General features: G+C 50.9%; 1 long non-coding RNA gene across 2 annotated transcripts in view; it reads left to right on the top strand.

Moving 5' to 3' along the window:
• The window catches only part of LOC123456610, a 45,344-nt gene extending 39,816 nt beyond the window's left edge, over positions 1-5,528 (top strand). For both annotated transcript variants that reach the window (XR_006634591.1, XR_006634589.1), the window contains exon 4: positions 5,284-5,528. This is a non-coding gene — a long non-coding RNA (uncharacterized LOC123456610). The remainder of the gene's footprint in view (positions 1-5,283) is intronic.
• The last annotated feature ends 19,411 nt before the right edge of the window (positions 5,529-24,939 follow it).

The following is a 24,939-nucleotide window of genomic DNA, read 5'->3' as shown; positions in this document are numbered from 1 at the left end:
ACAGCCTATGAGGGCCAGGAACCCCAAAGGTACCCCTTTCTCCAGACCCAGGCACCGCAAGGCCATGACTCCTCTCAAGTCCTGTGGGAAACATACATGGTCACTCACAAGCAATAGGATCCCTAAAAGGAACTAAGGCCAGAGTCTTCAAGAAAAAATGTACTCCAGACAAGGCGGGCTATACCAAGCCCCCTCACTGCCCAAAGGGGAGCATTCTCTTTTTGGACATTAGCCATGGAGCCTCATGGGTCACCGTGGCCCAGGGTCAAGGCACAAACAAGCCTACCAAGGTGAAGTGAGACCGCCTGTGCCTTGTCATACCTGAAAACTGCTCACAAGTAGGAGCAGAACCTTGCCTCTACCTTGAGGAGCTTTCACACTCCCACGAAAAGCAAAAGTGGGGGCACATGCACACACACACACACACACACACACACACACACACACAAAATCGCTCCCAGAAGCCCTTGTAGCAAAAGAAGAGTAAGCCTCTTTTGGCCATCTGTCTTTCTTAGCACCCTGGAGGAATAAGAGCACTCCACATGTCTTTTCAGACAGCCCTTCCCTTGCTTTTGCACCCTTCACCTTCACCATCCCCAGCTCACAGCACCCCTGCTCCTGGAAACCCAGATCAGGCCTAATCAGGGCTCTCAAGAGGAGCAGGCCATCCAGACAAAGGGACATACCATCCACACCTGCCCATGGATTCCAGGAAAGACCTAAGCGCACCTGCTTCCAAAGTACACCTCCATGCCCGAAAAACCTCCATCCAGAACTGTGCCTCAGAGGTCCTCTCACCACTTGCCACCTGAGCACCCACGCTGGGCAGGCCAAGTAATGTGTTGGCTTTCCACTGGGCAACACCATTGTCATCCCAGCCATGTTGGGGGATTATGTGGCCCAAAGCGCTGCTCCTTTGACATGAGTTCATGGCTGTGAAGTATTCTTTCTGGAAGCACTGGGCGTGCTTCACTTATTCTGCGAAGGTTAGGGTGCTTGCAAACCTAACACACGCAAAAACTCATGTCCTCGCGAAATTGTGAGTCCTGGCACATTCACATGAGCTAGCTGGCCCATCCTTTCCCTGGTGATCGCCCACAAGCTCGGCTCTGAGGGCCTCTTCTGCACACAAGGAGGGTGGTGGACAGGGAGCCAGGGTATCCCTCTCCATACCCTTGGCAACTTCTCCCACAAAGGAGATGTGTCAAGTGCAGCGGCCTGTGAGTCAGCTATGGGAGGCAGTCGGTTTGGAGGGTGAGGTGAAGCCACTGGCAATGGGATCGTGCCACATTTTACCATTCCTGCCTCACCTCTGCCAAGCACTATGACCTCCCAGCAGGAATACTAGCGGTGCCACTCTGCTGCCCCTCATGCAAGCCCTTGTCATCTAACTTCCGCCCTTGCATGCCACCTGCATGCTCCCATCAGGATGCCCCATTCTCACAGAAACACGACAGCCCCTAGTGACACCCTTGTGGTACTCTGGGAGCACAGCCATTCAGTGACCCAGCACTGGGTTGATAGATGTCAGGCCAGAATATTGTATCTAAAGGACCATTAGGAAAGAATTCCAGTTAAGATAAATATAGAGGAGGAGGACAAAACAAAGACAAAGATTGCAAGACAGACACACTCAGAGAGAGGAGGAAGAAAAAGTGTCCCTGAGTCAGAAAGAGAGAGACAAACTCAGAGACGGAGACTCATTAGAGGAACATCTCCAATTCTGTGTCCTGGGACCCAAGGGCCAGTCTCCAAGAAGTGGCATGGGACCCTGTGTCCTGTGGGCGAGGTGGGCCAGACAAGGAGCTAGGCACTTGGTGTTTGGTGGTGTCCACATGGGCAGATTCACCTCCCAGCTGCTAAGAAGGCGAGTAGAGAGCTCAGGGCAAGCAAGGCAAATTTTCTACATCCCTGAACCCTGGGGTGAGTTTCTGACTCCAGAGCAGAGACAGCCTCCCACCCTCCCTATATAGACATGGCCTCCCGGAACCACAGAGCCGGAGCTTCCTGTGGCCCACTGGGCAAGTCCAGGACAGCCACCAGGCCTTCCTCGGGTCCCTACCAGAAGCTAATGTTGCCAGAGTGATGGATCTGGCCCCAGATTTCTTACAGGGAGTCCTTGCCCTGTGCTGCTGGAACCGGAGATACCCAGCCCTCCAGCACGACCCCACAGAACAAAAGCGGAAGTGCTGGTGGGATCAGAAGACCCCTGCCACTTAATGTCATAGGGCGCCACCAAAGTCTCCCATGGTGCCTTCCCTGGGCCCTTTGTATCACAAAAGGAACACACACACACACACACACACACACACACACACACACACACGAAATACAGGCCACTAGTGTCCAACATGGCCGCCAGGAACCACAAAGCCCGTGATGCCTGTGTCCCACTGGACTAGTCAAGGGCCGTCATCAGGCCTTCCTCCCGCCTGTACCAGAGCTCAAGGCTGCCAACAGTCGCTCATGATGGATCTTGGCCCAGACCTGCTGGAGGGAGTCCATGCCCTGTCCTGTGGGTTCCACAGATTCCCCAGCCCACCAGCGCTACCCCACAGAGCAAACCCGGAAGCGCTAGCGGGATCAGGAAAGCGCTTCCACTAGATGGCAGTAGAGCTCCACCGAGTTCTCCCCTGTGCACTCCCTCCGCCCTTTGTTGCGCAAAAAAAAAAAAAAAAAAAACCATAAGCCTGGTTACTAACATCCAAGATGGTGGCTCCAGGTCCTGGCCACTTAAGGCAGAGATGGAACTCCAATCTCCAGTCAGAGCACACCCCGCGAGGAGAGAAGACCCTCAAGCTACTTCTTTCCTCCAGACAGAGGCTCTGCAAAGAAACGGCGCCTCCGCAAGTCCTGCAGGGAACATACATAGAGCCTGAAGGAAAGAATCCCTAGGGAAACTATGGGGGACGCACAAAAAGTGTCATGGAAAACTGTGTCTTGCGGTGAGTTTCTGAAGCCTTGGCAGAGACAGCCTCCCGTCCTCCATATGTACACATGGCCGCCAGGAACCTCAGAGCCCGAGCTTCCTGTGTCCCTCTGCGCAAATCCTTGGCCGCCACCAGGACTTCCTCGGGACCCTATGGAGTCCAAATGGGCCAGGACTCTTCTGTGATGGGGCTAGCCCCAGGACTCCTCCAGGGAGGCCTCCCCTGTCCTGCAGTAACCAAGACCCAAGCCCTCCAGCACCACCCCACAGAACCAGGAAGTACTGGCGGGATTAAGAAACCTCTTCCACTTGATGGCAGTAGAGCGCCACCAAGTTCTCCCCTGCTGCACTCCCTCCGCCTTTTGTGGCACAAAAAAAAAAAAAAGAAAATACAAGTCACTAATGTCCAACATGGCCGTTCACTATCCTGGACACTTCTGACCAGAGATGGGGCTCCAAGTTGAGTCAGGCCAGAGACCCTGAGGTCCAGCAGCTCCAAGGGCTCCCCTTTCCTTCAGACCGAGGCACTGCAAAGCCATGACCACCCCCACCCCCCACCAAAGGACTGCAAAGGAACATACATGCTCCCTCCCAAGGAATAAGATCCCTAAAAGGACCTAAGGCCAGAGTCCTCAGGAAAAGAGGGACTCTAGGCAGGGCAGGCTGTCAGCAGGGCCCTAGCCCAAGATTACATTCTTATTTGGGCATTGGCCAAGGAGACTCAAGAGTCACGTTGATCCAGGTTTCAAGGGGTCACACAGAGGCCAAACAAGCCTGCCAAGATGAAGTGAGACTGCCTGAAAACTACGCCCAGGGAGTAACAGCCTCTACCATTTTGAACTTTGCCACTCTCACTAAGAAGGAAAATGGGCACACAGACAGACAAGACAGACACACACAAACGCACACTCCTTAAGTTGGTTTCCCACCAGGAATAGATGGTAAGACCCTATTGCTGAAGACTCCAAATACTTGGGCTGCAAGGCCACTGAGAAATCCTGCTGGAACTGAGCTGATAGCCTCCCCCATGTAGACCAGCTGACAGAAAGCTGGAAGAAGCCATTCTACATGTAGTTCAATGGGAGAAAGAGATACCACCAGCCGGGCGTGGTGGCACACGCCTTTAATCCCAGCACTCGGGAGGCAGAGGTAGGAGGATCACCGTGAGTTCAAGGCCACCCTGAGACTACATAGTTAGTTTCAGGTCAGCCTGGACCAGAGTGAGACCCTCCCTCGAAAAAGAAAAAAAAAAACAACGAGATACCACCAGTGAAGATACTCAACAATGTAAACTGCAAGCCTTATAATTGACCAGCCATTACAAATGAGCCAACGGGTGCAATAGTGGCACATCTGTCATGGTGGAAACCAACTGCCTTCCAATTGGATTGGAGGCTCACTCCATGGGTGTAAACACATCCCTGATACTGAAAACTTAAAACGGGTAGTCATGAGCCCTAGGGGTGTAACATCTGCCTATGTCTGGAAAAATGTATATACGATGCTTATCAAACTGCCCAGTAAGCACTTCTCTTAATATTTATACCCTTATATTAATGCTACTCTCACTTTGGGTAGAGAATCTTCTCTTTTCAGATGGCAGTGACTTTGAGATGACTCAGAAGGTATCATAGTGCTGGAAAGAAGTGAATGGAGTACTGAGTAACATCTCGATCACACCTTCCAAGGCTCAGGGTCTAATGCAGAAGAGGTGGTGGAAAGAATCTAAGAGCCAAAGGAAGGGTAGGACTCCTTACAACGTGCTCCCTCCAGACATAAAATGGCCTGGATACCCATGTCCTCATGGTGCCTGACACTACCTACACAAAACCAGCATAAGAGGAGGAAAAACCATGGCATCAAAATAAAAGAGAGGCTGATTGAGATGGGGAGGGGATATAATGGATAATGGAATTTCACAGGGGAAAGGGGGGGGAGTGTATTACCATGGGATACTTTTTATAATCATGGAAAATGTTAATAAAAATTGAGGGAAAAAAAAAAAGAATATAGAGAAGTTAAGGCAGGCAGCAAGGAGGCCAGCTGGCATGGTGAAAGGCTACCACCGGCCTCATCCTGTCCTGGGCTACCAGTCAGTGGCTTCCCTCCTGGCAGAAGGCTGGAGGCCTGTTACCTGGCAAAACCCAGAGCTGTGTGCTTGTGAGGGCTCAAGTGATCACGGCCCGAGGAGTCTGGAGCTTCAGCAGACAGCCAACACACAAGCCCTGTGGTCTTCTCACACCCAGATCCCAGGCTGTGGCCTCAAAGTCCCTTCATCAGAAGTTCAACTGCACATTGATAGCCATCCTCCATAGCTCAGACCAACTTTCAGCATGTGATGTCTTTGTCTTCAGGTGAAGGAACAGGCTGCCCACAACAGTGATGCAGAGACAAGAAAATGGAAAAAAAGACAACTCCACACCTGCTACAGCCCAGGAGCCTTTCCCTGGTCCCAGAACCTCTAGCTCCTCTTTGTGATTCCCACACAATAAGTGCCTACAAGTGTCTCTCCCATCCACGGGACACAATCTCTCCCCTTCCCAAGCAGCAGTCTGTACACTGGCCTCCATTTCCTTCTTTAAATGACCAGAGCTCACTACCTACCTTTCTGTCTCTAACTTTCTCTTCCCACAACATCCAATTCAGGGCCCTGAGCTGCAAAAGGTGGTGTGGGAGAAAAGCAATGGACAGCTGATTCTCAAAACGTCCCTGTACACTGAGTGGCATCTAGATACACTCAGAAAGTTCACATCGGCTAAGAAGATCCTGCCAACATACCCAGACCCCTGTCCAACCTTCCCTATAACCCCAGGGAGTGTAAACACAAAGACAGGAAGAAAAAGTTACCATTCTATTTCATGTCTTTCCCTTCAGGTTGCAGCACCTATAAGACAAGCCAGACTAGGACACAGGATGAGTTGGCATCCTGTGAATGAATAGTATTCCCCAACACACTGTGGCTTAGAAGGAACTTGATTGAGCACATATGCATACACGCACGCACTCACACAAGAGCTCACACAGCACACACACACAAAATCACTCCCAAAAGCCCTTGAGGTCAAAGAACAGGGAGCCTCCAGTTGGCCCCCTCCTTTTTATTGGCATCCTGGAAGAAATAAGACCACACCACATGTCTTTTCAGGAAACCCTTCCCTTGCTTTTGCACCCTTCACCTCTGCCATCCCCAGCTCTCGGGTGCCCCTTCTCCTGGAAACACAGCTCCAGCCTAATCAGGGATCTCAAGAGAAGCAGGCCATCAGACAACTAGAGAAACCATCCACACCTGCCCATGGATTTAAGGCAAGGCCCAAGCCCAGCTACCTCCAAACTACACCCCCATTACTGAAAAAAAGACTCCACTACTGTGCCTCGAAGATCAGGTCACCACTAGCCACCTCTGTCCACCTGAGCTCCCGCTCTGGGAAGGCGACGTAATGTGTTGGCTCTCCACTGGGCAACACCATTGGTGTCCCTGCTATGTTGGGCTTGTCCAGACCCAAACGCTGCTTGGCTGACATGGGCTCACTGCTGTGCAGGATTCCTTCTGAAACAACCGGGCCTGCTTAACATACACTGCAGAGTTTAGGGTGCACACAGACTGGGCACACCCCAAACTCAATATCTCTGCAAAATGGTGACTCCTGGACCTGGCCCATCCTTTCCCTGGTGATCGCCCAGAAGCTCAAATCTGAGGGCCATTTCTCCACACAGGGGAGTAGTGGACAGGGAACCAGGCTAACCCTGCCCCATAGCCTGGACAACTTGTCCCAGAAGGACATGTGTCAAGTGCAGAGGCCGCTGGGTCAGCTACTTCAGGCAGTGGGTTCAGAGGGTGAGCCCACCAGACAGGCACAGGACACTGGCAATGGGATTGTGGAACATTTTCCCACTCCAGCCTCACCTCTGCATATCACCAGGACTTCTCAACAGGAGTATTGGTCGTGCCACTTGGCACATCTCTGGGTCCCAGAACAAACTGGACAGCATCCAGTAAGTATGGGACACTGTCCTGTGGGGTGAGGTAGGCCAGGAAAGGAGCTAGGGAGTTTGTATTTGGTGCAATCCACATGTGCAGATTCACTTCCCAGCTGCTAAGAAGCTAAGAAGGCAGGTAGAGAGCGCAGGCCAAGCAAGGCAATTTATCTACAACCCTGAACCCTGGGGTGAGTGTCTGACTCCAGAGCAGAGACAGCCAGCCTCCAATCCTCCCAATGTAGACATGGCTACCAGGAACCTCACAGCCCAAGCTTCCTGTGTCTCACTGGGAAACGCTAGGGACACCACCAGGGCTTTCGTGGGCCCATACAAGAGCCCAGGATTGCCAGGGGTCCCTTTTAATGGGGCTGGCCTTGGAACTCCTGCAGGGAGGTCGTCACCTGTTCTATGGATTCCAGTGATCCCCAGACCACCAGGACTTTTCCACAGATCAAACCCGGAAGTGCTGGCGGGATCAAGAAACTGCGTCCACTTGATGGCAGTACAGCGCCACCAAATTCGCCTTTGCTGCACTCCCTCCGCCCTTTGAGGCGCAAAAAAACAAAAGAGATAAATACCAGTCATTAACGTCCACCATGGCTGCTCACTCTCCAGGACACTTCTGGCCAGAGATGGGGCTCCAAGATGGGTCAGGCCAGAGCCTCTGAGGTCTAGTAGCTCCAAGGGCTCCCCTTTCCTCCTGATGGAGGCACTGCAAGGCCTTGACACTCCACAAGGCCTGTGGGGAACATACATGCTCACTCCCAAGAAATAGGATCCCTAAAAGAGGGCCCAGGAAAAGAGGGTGAAACACAGGCCACCTAACTTGGCCAGAGTACAGTGACATTGTTTTGTCACACTTGGAAACTGCTCTGCTTCAAGGTTGTAACAGCCACCGTGACGCCCTGAAGCTTCCTCACACACAGATTGGGAATACAACAAAAGGCTAATATTGTCCGATGTTATGACTTACCATCCTGGACACTTCCGGCCAAAGATGGGGCTCCAAGCTGAGTCAGGCTACAGCCTCTGAGGGCCAGGACCCCCAAGAGATGCTTTTTTCTTCCAGAACAAGGCACTGCAAGGTCGTGATGCCCCTCAAGTACTCCAATGAACATGCACACACTCCCAAGGAATAGAATCCTTAAAAGGCAGGCTAGAGGCCTTAGGAAAAGAGGGACTCCAAGCAAGTTTGACTATGCCCAGCCCCCTCACTGCCCACAAGGTAGAATTCCCACTTGGGCATTGGCCAAGAAGACATAAGGGTCCATTTGGACCCGGGTTCAATGGCCAGACAGAGGCGTGCCAAGGTGAAGTGAGACTGTGCCTTGTCATACCTGAATACTGCTCTCAGCATCACCTCCCCTCTACCACTTTCACACTACCACTGAGAAAGAAAAGTGTGTGTGTGTGACTGCACATGTACACGTACACACACACACACACACCTTGGGAATACAGAGAGCTTAAGGCAGGCAGCAAGGAGGTCAGCTGGCATCCGGAAAGGCCACCACCAGCCTCATCCTATCCTGGGCACAATCAGTCACTGGCTTCCCTCCTGGCAAAAGGCTGGAGGCCTGTTACCTGGCAAAACCCAGACTTGTGAGTGCCTGTAAGGGCTCAAGTGATCTCACCTGAGGAGCCTACAGCTTCAACAGACAGCAAAAACACTAACCCTATGGTCTTCTGACAAGCAGATACCAGGCAGTGGCCTCAAGGACCCTTCAGTGGAGGTTCAAGTGCCATCCTCCTGAGCTTGGGTCTATTTCAACCGAAAACATTTACATCTTGGTTTCAAAGAATAGGCATGCCACTGACCAAGGGAAAACAAAATGACAAAAAGACCACTCCACATTGGCTATTTTCCGCCAATATTCTCAGGTAACAAGTATGTACCTGCCCTGAATGATCATTGTCTGATCCTAGGACTCCCCTTCCCACATACCTATTTTTCCTTTCTTGAAATCACCAGACCTCCCTATTTATGTCTGTCTCTAAATTTCTCTTTCCAGAACATTCCATCTCAGGACCCTGTGCTGTAAAGACACTTGTGTACTGTGGGGCGAGAAGGGTACATTAAGAAGCCAGGGACATTGTGTTTGGCGGTGTTGACATGGGCAGATTCACCTCCCTGCTGTGAAGAAGTCCAGGAGAGAGCTCAGGCCAAGCAAGGCAAATTATCTACCTCCCTGAGCCTTGGGTGAGTTTATGACTTCAGAGCAGAGACAGCCTCCCATCCTCCCTATGTAGACATGGCCGCCAGTGAAAGGCCCAAGAATTCAGAAGCTCAGAAATACTATCACTCTCCAAGGGGAGCTTAAGCGGGCTCCCTGCATACCTCAAACTCCAGGCTTTACTCTCTGTTGGAAGCAAGTAAAGAATCCCTCTTCTCATTATATCAGAGCCCGCTCCTAATATAAAACTAGGTAAAAGAGCATGAGATAGCCCTCAAGGATGGGAAATGAGTAATAAAGTAAACCACTTATTTGGTTTCTGTAAATAGCCTGCACTATAAGCCTTACACTATAAGCCTTAATAGCCCACACTGTTAGCCTTAGTAGCTCACACCATAAGCTGTAGCAGCCTGCCTCAGACCACCAAGGTCACAGGAGGCTGATACCATACTCTGCTACTCCCACCCAAGGACCTGCGCAAATGCTGACCACCAAGGACATAAACTAATTGGCTTAGAAACTATGGGGTGGCACAAACTGACTGGCTAACACCCTGCGGGGCTCCTAATATTAGAAAATGATTGGTCTAATGCACAGGCTTTGTTAGAAACCCTATAAAAACTGTCCTGTTCCTGCATTCGGGGCTCTGCAGTCCTCTACCCCTGTGAGGTGTACGACTGTGGGCCCCAGCGCGCTTGGAATAAAATCCTCTTGCAGTTTGCATCAAGACCGCTTCTCCTGAGTGATTTGGGGTGTCGCCTTATCCAGGCAGAGCGTGGGGGGCCCCTGTGGGGTTATTTTCCTACACCAGGAATCTCAGAGCCCGAGCTTCCTGTGCTGCACTACGTGAGTCCAGGACCGCCACCAGAACTTGATGGCAGTGGAGCACCACCTAGTCCTTCCCTGCTGTGCGACCTCCACCCTTTAATGCGCAAAAAAATAATGATAATAATAACTGATGATATTAATAATCATGAACGCTAATGACAAGCTACCAGTGTCAAACATGGCGGCGCACCATCCTGGCTCTGTGATGGTTGTTGGCCCAGACCTACTTAGGGGTCCTTGCCCTGCCCTGTGGTTTCCAGAGATCCCCAGCCCTCCAGTGCTGCCCCACAGAGCAAACCCGGAAGTGCTGGCGGGATGAGGAAAGCGCTTCCACTTCATGGCAGTAGAGCTCCACCGAGTTCTCCCCTGTGCACTCCCTCCGCCCTTTGCGGCACAAATAATAATAATTATAATTATAATAAAATAAAAGATTGATTGAGAGGGGAGGTGATATGATGGGGAATAGAGTTTCAAAGGAGAAAGTGAGGGCAGGAATGGCATAAAGGGATTTTTTTTTATAATCATGAAAGTTGTTAATAAAATTTGAAAAATAAAAATAAACTGGGAGGAGAGGCTATCAGTGTCCAACATGGTGGCTCCGGGTCCTCGCTACTTAAGGCAGAGGTGGAGCTCCACGCTCCAGTCAGAGCACACTACATGAGGACAGAAGACCCTCGGGCTTCTTTCCTCCAGACTGAGGCTCTGCAAGGAAACGGCGCCTCCCGCAAGTCCTGCAGGTAACATTCACAGAGCCTGAAGGAAAGAATCCCTAGGGAAACTATGGGGGACACACAAAAAGTATCATGAAAAACTGTCTTGCGGTGAGTTTCTGACTCATTGGCAAAGACAGCCTCCCATCCTCCATATGTAGACATGGCCGCCAGGAACATCAGAGCCTGAGCTTCCTGTGTCGCTCTGTGCAAGTCCAGGGCTGCCACCAGGACTTCCTCGGGACCCTACATAGTGCAAATCTGCCAGGACTCCCATGTGATGGAGTGACCCCAGCCCTCCAACATTACCCCACAAAACCGGGAGGTGCTGGCTGGATCAGCAACCGCTTCCACTTGATGGCAGTAGAGCGCGACTAAGTTCTCCCCCGCTGCACTCCCTCCGCCTTTTGTGGCACAAAAAAAAAAAAAAAAAAAAAAAAGGTAAATACAAGTCACTATAGTCCAACATGGCTGCTAACTATCCTGGACACTTCTGACCAGAGATGGGGCTCCAAGCTGAGTTAGGCCAGAGCCTCTGAGGTCCAGCAGCTCCAAGGGCTCCCCTTTCCTCCAGACCCAGACACTGCAAGGCCGTGACACCCTGCAAGTCCTGCAGGGAACATACAAGCTCACTCCCAAGAACTGGGGTGTCTTAGTCAACACACAGGTCGCACACAACATTGCTATGGGGACAAGAAAATGGTTAAAGGTCCACTCTACGTGTGCAGCCGCCCACCAGCCTTCCCCCCTCCCAGAACCACTACCATCTCTGTGATTCCTAGGGATCAAGTGCCTATCAGTATCTCTTTAGGCCAAGTAACACAATCACATTCGACTCCATTTCCTTCCTTTAAGTCAACAGGCCTCCCTACCTATACCTGTCTATGACTTTATTTTTCCAGTATATCCCATCCCAAGACCCTGAGTTGTAAAAGGGGCGGGGGGGCCTGGGCATAGTCCCCCTTGCTTGGAGTTCCTCTTTTCCTTAGGCTTCTGGCCTTAGTTCCCTTCAGGGATTCTATTCCTTGGCAGGGAACATGTTTGTTCCCCACAGGCCTTGTGAGGTGTCACGGCCTTGCAGTGTCTGGGTCTGGAGGAACGGGGAGCCCTTGGAGCTGCTGGACGTTAGGCTCTGGCCTGATCAGCCTCGAGATCCATCTCTGACCAGAAGTGTCCAGGATAGAGAGAGGCCATGTTGGACATTACTAATTTGTATTTCCTTTTTTTTTTTTTTTTTTCCTCGCCTCAAAGGGCGGAGGGAGTGCAGCAGAGGACAATTTGGTGGTGCACTACTGCAAGTGGAAACGCTTTCCAGACCCCTGCCAGCATTTCCTGGTTTATTATGTATAGCAGTTCTAGAAGGCTGGGCATCAGTGGTCCCCACAGGACAGAGGAAGACCCCCCTGCAGTTCTGGGGCCAGTTCCATCACAATGGACCCATGGCAACCAAGGACAAGCCCGAGGGCCTTCTGCCTTCACGGGGTATGTTCTGACCTGAACATGGAGCTCCATCACTATCTTAAGTGGCCAGGTTGGTGAGCCATCATGTTGGAAACTGGTGCTCTGTCTTTAGCGTTTACTTATTTATTTTTTTGTGTCTGAAAGGGTGGAGGGAGTGCACAGGGGAGAACTTGGTGGAGCTCTACTGCCATCAAGTGGAAGCGCTTTCCAGATCCCGCTAGCACTTCTGGGTTTGTTCTGTGTGGCAGTTTGGAGGGCTGGGGAATCTCTGGAACCCACAGCACATGGCAAGGACTCCCTATTGCAGGCCTGGGCCAACACCCATCACAGGCAGCCTCGGCCTCTGGTAAGGGGCCGAGGAAGGCCTGGTGGCGGCCCTGGACTTGCCCAGTGGGACAAAAGAAGCTCGGGCTCTGAGGTTCCTGTCGGCCATGTCTGCACAGGGAGGATGGGAGGCTGTCTCTGCTCTGGAGTCTGAATCTCACTCCAGGACTCAGGGATGTAGATAAATTGCCTTGCATGGCCTGCGCTCTCTACTTGCCTTCTTAGCCACAGGTAGGTGAATCTGCCCATGTGGATAGCACCAAATACAAACTCCCTAGCTCCTTTCCTGGCCCACATCACCCCACAGGACACAGTGTCCCATACTTGCTGGATGCTGTCCAGTTTGTTCTGGGACCCAGACATGTGGAGATATTCCTCTAATGTGTGTCTCCCTGTCTGTTTGTCTCAAGCACACTTTCTCTTCCTGCTGTGTCCTACTGAGTCTGCTGCCTTTCAGCTTTTGTCTTTATTCTTACCTCTCCTATATTTGGCTTTACAGGATTTTAAAGAATATATTTTTTTACAATTTTATTTTTATTAATTTGACAGAGAGAAAAAGGCAGAGAGAGATAGAGAGAGGGAGTGACCAGGGCCTTCAGCCACGTACGGATTTCTTTTTCAATGTGCTTTTAAGAGCATTTTAAATGGCTGGCCTTTGTCCACCCAGTGCCCAGTGTTCCCCGAGAGTACCACCAGGCTGATGCTAGGGGCTGTTGCCCCCAGGAACCTCAGAGCCCGGTGACAGGATCTCTGAGGACAATAATGGAGTCTTTTCAGGCATGGACTTGTTGCTCGGAGCTAGATGGGCCAGTTCATTAGCTGAAATCCATGGGAAAATTTGGGTGACAGTCCCTTTGTCCAAACTGACTTAGTGCCCCATAGATCTCTGAGCAAGCTGGAATTAAATAAGCCGTGTTTCCATGACCAGAATTACCTTGTCAGCTGTGCTTGGAGGAGGTGAAGGGCTTCCTTAAAAGGTCAGGTAGCGTGATCTTTGTTCCTCCTGGGGAGCACCTAGGAGGGCAAGAAAGAGGAGGGGGTAAAATGTAGGCTCACTCCTCATGAGAATCTCAGGATTTCAGCTGGCAGTGGTCAAGATTTCTTTAAGTGTAGATCTTGCTTTCCAGAAAGGGCAATTTGTCAAACATCCCTGTGCCTCCATCGGGTGTGTAATTTTGTGGGACCAGGTGGGAGAGGACATGCATGCATGCATGCTTCTGTGTGCATGTAAGGGTCCCCTAGTCCAGAGATTGCTGGAGAAAAGTATTTATTCACAGCACACCAATACAAACTTTCTCCTCTTCCCTGTGTATATTTCCATGGGCAGAGTGACATGAAGTCAAATAGTAACTTTCTTTTCTTTTCAGAATGTTCTCTGTTGGGTTATATAGGGTAGAGTTGGCAGTGGTTGGGTGTGTGGCCATGATCTGCTTAGGGGACTTGAAGTTTCTGGCTGTTTGTGTATGTCTTTTGGGAAGTTTACTGACAGATCTTTCCATTGCATTTTCTCCCATTTGGATCACAGAGTCCTGGGATGGGATGTATTGGAAAGAGAAAGTAAGAAACAGATAAATAGGGACTTTTGATGATTCAAGAAAGGAGAAGCTGGTATGTGGGATGAGGGGAGATGGAATCAAACAATGATCACTCAGGACAGGTACGTGCTTGTTGCCTGGGAGTCCCAAACATATTGATGGGGTCTTATGAGGGGAAGGCTGGGGGACAACAGCCCATGTGGAGTGGTCTTTTTGCCACTTTTTTTTTTTTTTTTTTACTGAAGGTCAGTGTTTCGGGCAGCTTGTTCTTTGAAACCAAGATGTATATGTGTCCAGATGAAATATACCCAAGCTCAGGAGGGTGGCCCTCAGTATGCACTTGAACCCCCACTCAAGGGTCCTTAAGGCCACAGCCAGGGATCTGGATGTGAGAAGACCACGGGGCTTGTGTGTTGGCTGTCTGCTGAAGCTCCAGGCTCCTTGGGCCGAGATCACTTGAGCCCTCACAAGCACACACAGCTCTAGGAATGCTACCTGGTGGGCAGTGAGGTATCTGGGCACACCTCACTTTGCCTGGAGTTCCTGTGTTTCTGAGGCCTCTAGCTTTAGTTCCTTTTAAGCATTCTATTGCTTTGGAGTGTGCATGTATGTTCCCCACAGACCTTTAGGGGTGTCATGGCCTTGCAGTGCTTGGGGCCTGGAGGAAAGGGGAGCCCTTGGATCTGCTGGACCTCAGAGGCTCGGGCCTGACTCAGCTTGGAGCCTCATCTCTGTCCAGGATAGCAAGCAGCTATGTTGGACATTTGTAAGTTGTATTTACCTTTTTATTTGGTGGGGGGGGGGGGCATCAAAGGGCGGGGGGAGTGCCGCACAGGTGGAATTGGTTAGTAATAGTGCCATCAAGTGGAAGTAGCTTCCAGGTCCCTCCAGCACTTCCTGGTTTATTTTGTAGGGTATTTCTATAGGGCTGGGGATCAGTGGTCCCTAGAGGACAGGGGAAGACCTCCTGGCAAGAGTTTCAGGACCATCCCCATCACATGGGACCCCTGGCAACCTAGGGAGAGCCTGAGGGTCTTCTGCCCTCATGTGGTATGTTCTGACTGGAGTTTAGAGCTCCATCTCTAGTTTACGTGGCCATGCTGTTGAGAAACCATGTTAGACACTGGTGCTCTGTCTTTAGCGGTTATTCATTTATTTTTTTGTGTCTGAAAGGGCGGAGGGCGTGCACAGGGGACAACTCGGTGGAGCTCTACTGCCATCAAGTGGAAGCGCTTTCCAGATCCCGCCAGCACTTCCGGGTTTGCTCTGTTAGGTAGTGGGCTTGGGGAACCTGGAACCCACAATACAGGGTAAAGACTCCCTGCAGCAGGCCTGGGCCAAGACCCATCACAGGGGACCCTGGTAGCTTTGGCCTCTGGTACGGGGCCTAGGAAGGCCTGGTGGCGACCCTGGACTTGCAGGGTGTGCTCTTACTGGAGCCAGCATGGGTAGCCACCATTTTGGATGTTAGTAACCAGGCTAGTGGGTTGTGGTTTTTGTTTTTTTTTTTGCGCAGCAAAGGGCGGAGGGAGTGCACAGGGGAGAAGTCAGTGGAACTTTACTGCCATCTTGTGGAAGCGCTTTCCTGATCCGCCAGCACTTCCGGGTTTGCTCTGTGGGGTAGCGCTGGAGGTCTGGGGAATCTGGAGCCCACAGGACCTAGGGCAAGGACCCCTGCAGTAGCTCTTGGCCAACAACCATTACAGGGCCAGGATGGTGAGCCGCCAAGTTTCACACTCGTAGTCTGTCATTAACGGTTTTTTTTTTTTTTAAATATATTATTATTTGCACCTGAAAGGCGGAAGGAGTACACAGGGGAGAACTGGGTGGCACTCCACTGCCATCAAGTGGAAATACTTTCTGGAACATGCCACATATCCGGGTTTGTTCTGTGTGGTAGTGACGGGGACCTGTATCCTGGAGGACAGAGTGAATCATTTTAACTTGGGCATTGGCCAAGGAGCTTCAAGGGTCACAAACAGGCCAAACAAGCTGGCCAAGGTGAAGTGACCAGGCCAGGTCTTTGCCTTCTGATACCTGAAAACTGCTCCCAGGTAGCAGCAGTCCCTCCCCTCTACTATGGGGAACTTTCCCACTCCCACTGAGAAGCAAAAGAGGGCACACAGAAATACACACACACACACTGAGAGAGAGATTAAACAGTGGTTAAGGCAGGCACCAAGGAGGTCAGCTGGCATGAGGAAAAGCCACCACCAGACTCATCCTGTCCTGGGCCCCATCAGTCAGTAGCTTCTCTCTTGGCAGAAGGTTGGAGACCTGTTACCTGTCACAACTCAAAAGCTGTGTGTGCTTGTAAGGGTTCAAGTGATGTCGGCCCTAGGAGCCGTACAATAATACATATGTCTCTCGGTGGCACTTGGCCTCCCCTTGTGCACAACCATTATTATTGAGCTCTGGCCCTTGAAGCCACCAGCACCCATCCCCTAATCAGGATGCCCCATTCTCACAGACATATATAACATGTATCTATAAATAACATATATATAACATAATATATATAATAGATATTATATATAATATAATATATACAACATATATTTATGTTATATGTATATATGTGTATATGCCCCATGTATAAATGTCTTGGGATAGGAAGTCTACAAAGTAAAAAGTGAAACAGTGTTTTCCAAAATGGGGGTTATGAGTTATTTCTTCTGGTCCTCTGAACAGTTACTTCACCCGAGAAATGGGGATAATAATGATTAATTTATGGAGTTGAGAGGAATAGAGACAAAATATGTAACACTCTTAGCACTGTACTTCACACATTTTGTGTGATTGTTATTTTTCTAAGTTTCTCATTGTTTCAGCCTCAAAACATGTTATGTAATCAAGTACTATGGGAGCATTAATTTATATGGTGACTTAAAATAACGAGCTTGTAGCTAGCTTTTTTAAGCAGGTCGGTGAGACATCAGTCATTAGGTTCAGAGAACTAATTTATCTCATAGTATATAAATTTTTTGCTGATTTTTTCTTTAAAGAAGCCCATTCTCACAGCAACCCAACAGCCCTTAGCAACAGCCTGGTGGTACTCTGGGGGCACAATGGGCACTGGGTAGAGAGATGCCAGCCACTTAAAGTGCACATAAAGCAACACTGAAGAAGAAATCAAGTGGCTGGACGCCCTGGTCACTCCCTCTCTGCCCTTTTCTGCCTCTCATATAAATAAAAATAAATATTTTTAAAACCCTGCAAAGACAAATATAGGGAGGTAAGAATAAAGACAAGGGCTGAAAGGCAGCAGACACAGTAGGATAAAGCAGTAAGCAAAAATATGCCTGAGGCATACAGAGAGACAGACACACACATTAGAGGAATATCTCCACATGTCTGGGTCCCAGAACAAACAGGGCAGCATCTAGTAAGAATGGGACACTGTGTCCTATGGGGTGATGTGGGAAAGGAGCTAGGGAGTTTGTAGTTGGTGCTATCCACATGGGCAGATTCACCTCCCTGCTGCTGAGAAGACGGGTAGAGTGCAAGGCAATTTATCTACATCCCTGGACTCTGGGGTGAGTTTCTGACTCCAGAGCAGAGATAGCCTCCCATCCTCCAGATGTAGACATGGCCGCCAGGAACCTCACAGACCGAGCTTCCTGTATCCCACTGTGCCAGTCAAGAGCCTCCACCAGGCCTTACGTGGGACCTTACCAGAGGCCAAGGCATCAAGGGGTACCCTGTGGCAAATATGGGCCCAGACCTGCCGCAAGGAGTCCTTGCCCTGTGCTGTGGGTTCCAGAGATCCCCAGCTCTCACCACTACCACGCAGAGCAAACCCTGGAGTACTGGCGGGATCAGGAAAGCGCTTCCACTTGATGGCAGTAGAGCTCCACCATGTTCTCCCCTGTGCACTCCCTCCGCCCTTTGAAACACACACACACACACACAAAAAAACAAGAAAGAAAATAAATGCCAAAGACAAGGTGCCAGTTTCTAAAATGGTGGCTCACCAACCTGGCCACTTAAGCTAGAGATGCAGCTCCAAGGGCCACTCAGAGCATACCCAGAGAGGGCAGAAGACCCTCAGGCTCTTCCTTAGTTGCCAGGGGTTCCTTGTGATGGGGCTGGACCTAGAGCTCCTGCAGGGAGACCTTCCTCTATTCTGTGGCAACCAGATTCGCCCACCTTCTAGAACTACCCTGCATAATAAACCAGGAAGTGCTGGCGGGATCTGGAAACCGCTTCCACTTGATGGCAGTAGTGCACCACGAGATTGACTTCTGCTGCAGTCCCTCCGCCCTTTGAGGTGAAAAAAAAACAAAACCGGTAAATACGACATGGCAGCACACTATTCTGGACACTTTGGGCTAGAGATGGGGCTCCAAGCTGAGTCAGGCCACAGCTTCTGGGGTCCTGCAGCTACAAGGGCTCCCCTTTCCTCCAGACTCAGGCATTGCAAGGCCGTGACACCCCACAAGGCCTGTGGGGAACATACATGTTCACTGCCAAGGAACAGGATCCCTAAAAAGAACTAAAGCCAGAAGCCTCAGGAAAAGAGGGACTCCAGGAAAGAGGAGCTGAGCTGTGCCTAGATCACTTACTGCCCACCAGGTAGCATTTTCACTTGGGCATTGGCCAAAGAGTCTTAAGGGTCACCTTGGACCCGGGTTCAAGGGTCACAAAGAGGCCAAACAAGCTGGCCAAGGTGAAGTGAGAAGGTCTTTGCCTTCTGATACCTGAAAACTGCTCCCAGGTAGCAGCAGCCCCTCTCCTCCACCATGAGTAACTTTCCCACTCCCACTGAGAAGCAAAAGAGGGCACACAGAAATACACACACACACACACACATACAGAGAGAGAGAGAGGGAGGGAGGGAGAGAGATTAAACAGTGGTTAAGGCAGGTACCTCATCCTGTTCTGGGCCCCACCAGTCACTGGCTTCCCTCCTGGAAAAGCCCAGAGTTGTGTTGCTTGTCAGGACTCAAATGACCTCAGCCCAAGGAGCCTGGGGCTTCAGAGGAAAGTCAACAAAGGAACTCTGTGGTCTTCCGACATCCATATCCCAGGCTGTGGCCTCAAGGACCCTTGAGTGGAGGTTCAAGTGCACACTGAGGGCCACCCTCCTGAGCTTGGGTATATTTCATCTGGACACATATACATCTGGGTTCAAAGAACAGGCTGCCTGGACCACTGACCTAGGGAAAACAAAATGGCAAAAAGACCACTCCACATCGGCTGTTGTCCAAAAGCCTTCCCCTCACTAGACCCCATCAATATGTTTGGGACTCCCAGGCAACAAGTATGTACCTGTCCTGAGTGATCATTGTCTGATTCCATCTCCGCTCATTGCACATACCAGTTTCTCCTTTCTTGAATCATCAAAAGTCCCTATTTATTTGTTTTTAAGTTTCTCTTACCACTACGTCCCATCCCAGGACTCTGTGCTCCAAACAGGTAAAATGCAATGAAAACTCTATTGGAAAACTTAGCAGTAGATCACAGGCCATACACAAAGAACCAGAAACTTCAAGTCCCCTAAGCAGATACTGCCCACACACCCAGACCCACCCAATCTCCCCTATATAACCCCACAGAGAACATTCTGAAAAGAATAAAATGTTACCATTTGACTTATCTTTCTGCCCAAGGAAATCTACACAGGGAAGAGGAGAAACTTTATATTGTGTGTTGTAAATAAATACCTTTCTCCAGCAATCTCTGGACTAGGGTGATCCTTACATGTACACAGAAGAATGTATGCACGTGCTTTCCCACCTGTTCCCACATAATTACACACCCCAATTGAGGCACACGGGTGCTTCACATATTGTCCTTTCTGGAAAGCAACATGTACACTTAAAAGAAATCTTGACCACTGCCAGCTGAAATCATGGATCTCATGAGGAGTGAGCCTACATTTTACCCCCTCCTCTTTCTTGCCCTCCTAGCTGCTCCCCAGGAGGAACAAAAATCACACAACTTGACCGTTTAAGGAAGCCCTTCACCTCCTCCAACCACAGCTGACAATGTAATTCTGGTCATGGGAACACAGCTTATTTAATTCCAGCCTAAGAGATCCCTGGAGCACTAATGCAGTCTAGACAAAGGGACTGTCACCCAAATTTTCCCATAGATTTCAGCTAATGAACTGACCCATCTAGCTCCTAGCTATACCTCCATGCCTGAAAAGACTCCATTATTGTCCTCAGACATCTTGTCACCACTAACCGCCTGTGTCCACCTGAACTCCTGTGACGGGCAGGGAGAGTAACTAGTTGGCTTTCCACTGGAAACCACCACGGTCAGCCCTCCCACGTTGAGGTTGTCCCACCTGAAGTGCTACTCGGCTGACATGGACTCACTGCTCTGTTTGCTGGATTCATTCTGGAAATACTAGGCATGTTTCCCCTACGACAGAAAGGTTGGGGGCTGGAGAGATGGCTTAGCGGTTAAGCGCTTGCCTGTGAAGCCTAAGGACCCCGGTTCGAGGCTCGGTTCCCCAGGTCCCACGTTAGCCAGATGCACAAGGGGGCGCATGTGTCTGGAGTTCGTTTGCAGAGGCTGGAAGCCCTGGCGCGCCCATTCTCTCTCTCTCCCTCTATCTGTCTTTCTCTCTGTGTCTGTCGCTCTCAAATAAATAAATATTAAAAAAAAAAAAAGAAAGGTTGGGGTGCACACAGACTGTACAACCATAAAGTTCATGCCCCTGAACACTTGTGACTCCTGGCACGATCCCATGGGCTACCTGTCCCATCTTTTCCCTGGTGATTGCCCAGAAGCTCGCCTGGTATGCCTGAGGGCCGCGTCTGCACACAGGAGTGTGGTGGACAAGGAGTCCAGGTATCCCTGCCCCATACTCTGGACAACTTGTGCCACAAAGGAGATGTGTCAAGTGTACTCATGGTGATACTTGGCCTCCCTTGTCACAACCATTATTATGGAGCTCTGGCCCTTGAAAGCCACAGCACCCTCTCCCCCCAATCAGGATGCCCCACTCTCACATACACCAAACAGCTCCTAACAACAGCCTGGTGGTACTCTGGGGGCACAGCCAGTCAGTGGCTGGGCACTGGGTTGACAGATGGCCAAGGGGCATTTGAGAAACAATTTCACTAAATCCCAATATAGGAGAGGACAAATCAAAGACAAAGGGTGCAAGGCAGGCAAATACAGTAGAATAGGAGAGGAAGAGAAAGAGTCCCTGAGACCGGCAGGCAGGCAGACAGACAGAAAGACTCATTACAGGAAAATCTCCACATCTCTGGGTCTCAGAACCTAGGAATCAGTCTCCAAGAAGTCATGTGAGCCACTGTGTAGGGGGGGGGGGGGGGAGAAGGCTATGGTAAGGAGCCAGGGTCTTTGTGTTTGGCGGTGTCGACATGGGCAGATTCACCTCCCTGCTGCTAAGAAGACAAGGAGAGAGCTCAGGCCAAGCAAGGTAAATTATCTACCTCCCTGAACCTTGGGTGAGTTTCTGACTCCATGGTAGAGACAGTCTCCCATCCTCCCTATGTAGACATGGCCGCCAGGAACCTCAGAGCCCGAGCTTCCTGTGTCACACTCCGCACGTCCAGGACTGCCATCAGGACTTTCTCAGACCCAAACCGGGATTCGAAGCTGCCAGGAGTCCCCTGTGATGAGGCTGGCCCCAGGCCTGTTGCTGGAAAGGCTTTGCTCTGTTCTTCAGGAAACAGGTCCCTCACTACCACACAGGACAAACCCGGATGTATGACGGATTCCAGAAAGCCCTTCCATTTGATGGCAGTGGAGCGCCACCTACTCCTCCTCTGTGTACTCCCTCCGCCTTTCAAGCGCAAATAATAAACGTTAATGACAAGACTACCAGTGTGAAACTTGGCAGCTCACCATCCTGGCCCTGTGATGGTTGTTGGCCCACAGCTACTGCAGGCGTCCTTTCTGGGGTCCTGTGGGTTCCAGGTTCCCCAGCCCTCTAGCACTAACCCACAGAGCAAACCCGGAAGTGCTGGCGGGATGGGGAAAGCGCTTCCACATGATGGCAGTAGAGCTCCACCGAGTTCTCCCCTGCTGCACTCCCTCCGCCCTTCCTGGCACAAAAAAAAAAAAAAGAAAGAAAATACTAGCCTGATTACTAATATCCATGATGGCGGTTCCCCATCCTGGCCACTTAAGGCAGATGTGGAGCTCCAAGCTCCAGTCAGAGCACACCCCACAAGTCCAGGGTCGCCACCAGGCCTTCCACAGGACCCTAGCAGAGTCCGAAGCTACCAAAGTTCCACTGTGATGGCTCTTGGTCCATGCCTGCTGCAGGGAGTCCTTCCGCTGTGCTGAAGGGACCAGACATCCCCAGACCTCCAGCGCTACCCCACAGAACAAACCCGGAAGTGTTGGCGGGATCAGGAAAGCGCTTCCACTTGATAGCAGTGGAGCGCCACCTAGTTCTCCCCTGTGTACTCCCTCCGCCTTTTAGGCGCAAATAATAATAAATGTTAATGACAAGACTACCAGTGTGAAACATGGCGGCTCAGCACCCTGGCCCTGTGATGGTTGTTGGCCCACAGCTACTGCAGGCGTCCTTTCTGGGGTCCTGTGGGTTCCAGGTTCCCCAGCCCGCCAGCGCTACCCCACAGAGCAAACCCGGAAGTGCTGGCGGGATCTGGAAAGCGCTTCCACTTGATGGCAGTAGAGCTCCACCGAGTTCTCCCCTGTGCACTCCCTCCGCCCTTTGTGGCGCAAAAAAAAAAAAAAATTCACTAGCCTGATTACTAACATCCAAGATGGTGGTTCCCCATCAGGCTCCAAGCTCCAGTCAGAGCACAGTCCGCAAGTACAGGGTCGCCACCAGGCCTTCCACCGGACCCTACCAGAGTTCAAAGCTACCAGGGTTCCACTGTAATGGCTCTTGGCCCAGGCCTGCTGCAGGGAGTCCTTTCACCATGCTGAAGGGATCAGAGATCCCCAGACCTCCAGCGCTACCCCACAGAACAAACCAGAAGTGCTGGCGGGATCAGGAAAGCGCTTCCACTAGATGGCAGTAGAGCTCCACCATGTTCTCCCCCTGTGTACTCCCTCCGCCCTTTTCGGTGCAAAAAAATAATAAAATAAAACAGATTAAGAGGGGTAGGAGATATGATGGGGAATGGAATTTCAAAACGGAAAGTGGGGGGAGGGTGGGCATTAACATGGGATCATTTTTATAATTGTGGAAGTTGTTAATAATTTTTAAACTCCAAGAAGGGGCTATTGGTGTCCAACATGGTGGTTCCCCATCCTGGCCACTTAAGGCAGAGATGGAGCTCCACATTCCAGTCAGAGCACACTCCGTGAGGACAGAAAACCCTGAGGCTTCTTCTTTTCTCCAGACTGAGGCTCTGCAAGGAAACACTGCCTCCGCAAGTCCTGCAGGGAACACACATAGAGTCTGAAGAGAAGAATCCCTAGAGAAATTATGGGGGAAGCACAAAAAGTGTCATGGAAAACTGGGTCTTGGGGTGAATTTCTAACTCCATAGCAGAGAGCCTCCCATCCTCCATTATGTAGACATGGCCGCCAGGAACCTCAGAGCCCGAGCTTCCTGTGTCTCTCTCCCAAATCCAGGGTCCCCACCAGGACTTCCTCAGGCCCCTACTAGACTCCAAATCGGCCATTGCTGTCCTGTAATGAGGTGGCCTCGGGACTTCTACAGAGAGGCCTTCCACTGTTTTGGGGTGACCAAAACCCCAGGCCTCCAGCAGGACCTCACAGAACCAGGAAGTGCTGGCGGGATTTAGAAACCGCTTCCATTTGATGGCAGTAGAGCGCCACCAAATTCTCCCCTGCTGCACTCCCTCCGCCTTTTGTGGCGCAAAAAAAAAAAAAAAAAAAGAAGAAGTAAATGCAAGTTATTAATGTCCAAGGTAGTTGCTCAATATCCTGGACACCTCTGGCCACAGATAGGGCTACAAGCTGAGTCAGGTGAGAGCCTCTGAAGTCCAGCACCTCCAAGGGCTCCCCTTTCCTCCGGACTGACGCCCTGCAAGAACATGACCCGCCCCCGCCCCCCATAAGGCCTGCAGGGAACATACATGCTGCCTTGCCAAGCAATAGGATCCCTGAAAGGACCTAAGGCCAGAGACTTCAGGAAAAGAGGGACTCTAGACAAGGTGAGGTAGGGCCAGGCTCTTCACTGCCCACAGGGCTGCATTCTCACTTGGGCATTAGCCCAGGAGACTCAGGGGTCACCTTGGCCCAGGTTTCAAGGGTCACACAAAGGGCAAACAAGCCTGCCAAGGTGAAATGCGCCTGCTTGTGCCTTGTCATTCTTGAAAACTGCTCCCTGGGAGAAGTAGCTCTTCCCTTCCACCATGTCAAATTTTCACACACACACTGAGAAGGGAAATGGGCACACACACACACACGTACACAGGACTTAAGAATACAGAGAAGTGTACGCAGGTACCAAGGAGGTCAGCTGGCATGGGGAAAGGTCACCACTAGACTCGTCCTGTCCTGAGCCCCACCAGGCAGTGGCTTCTCAGCTGTCATAAGGCTGGAGGCCAGAGTGCAGTGAAGAGTGTCTTGTCTCCCTGGATGCGGCTCTGCTCCAAGGTTAAAACAGACACCCTGATACCCTGAAGCTTCTGGAAGACTGAGAGAAACACACACACACACACACACACACACACACACACACACCTTGGGAATACAGAGAGGCTACTATTGACCAATGTGAGGGCTTACTATCGTGGATACTTGTGGCCAGAGATGGGCCTCCAAACATCTGAGGGCCAGGATCCCCAAGAGACACTTTTTTTTTCCACAGGAAGGCACTGACAGGCCTTGAAGGCCCTCAAGTACATCGGGGAACATAAACACTCCCAAGGAATGGAATACTTAAAAGCAGCAAAGGTCAGAGGCCTCAGGAAAAGAGGAACTCCAAGAAGGTGGACTGTGCCCAGCCCCCTCGCTGCCCACAAAATAGCATTCTAATTAGGACATTGCCCGAGAAGCCTCAAAGGTCACCTTGGCCCAAGGTTCAAGGGTCCCACAGAGGCCAAATAAGAGTGCCACGGTGAGGT

This window comes from Jaculus jaculus, chromosome X (assembly GCF_020740685.1).
Source record: "Jaculus jaculus isolate mJacJac1 chromosome X, mJacJac1.mat.Y.cur, whole genome shotgun sequence".
Classification (NCBI taxonomy): domain Eukaryota; kingdom Metazoa; phylum Chordata; class Mammalia; order Rodentia; family Dipodidae; genus Jaculus; species Jaculus jaculus.
This window is presented reverse-complemented; position numbering and strand designations above follow the sequence as displayed.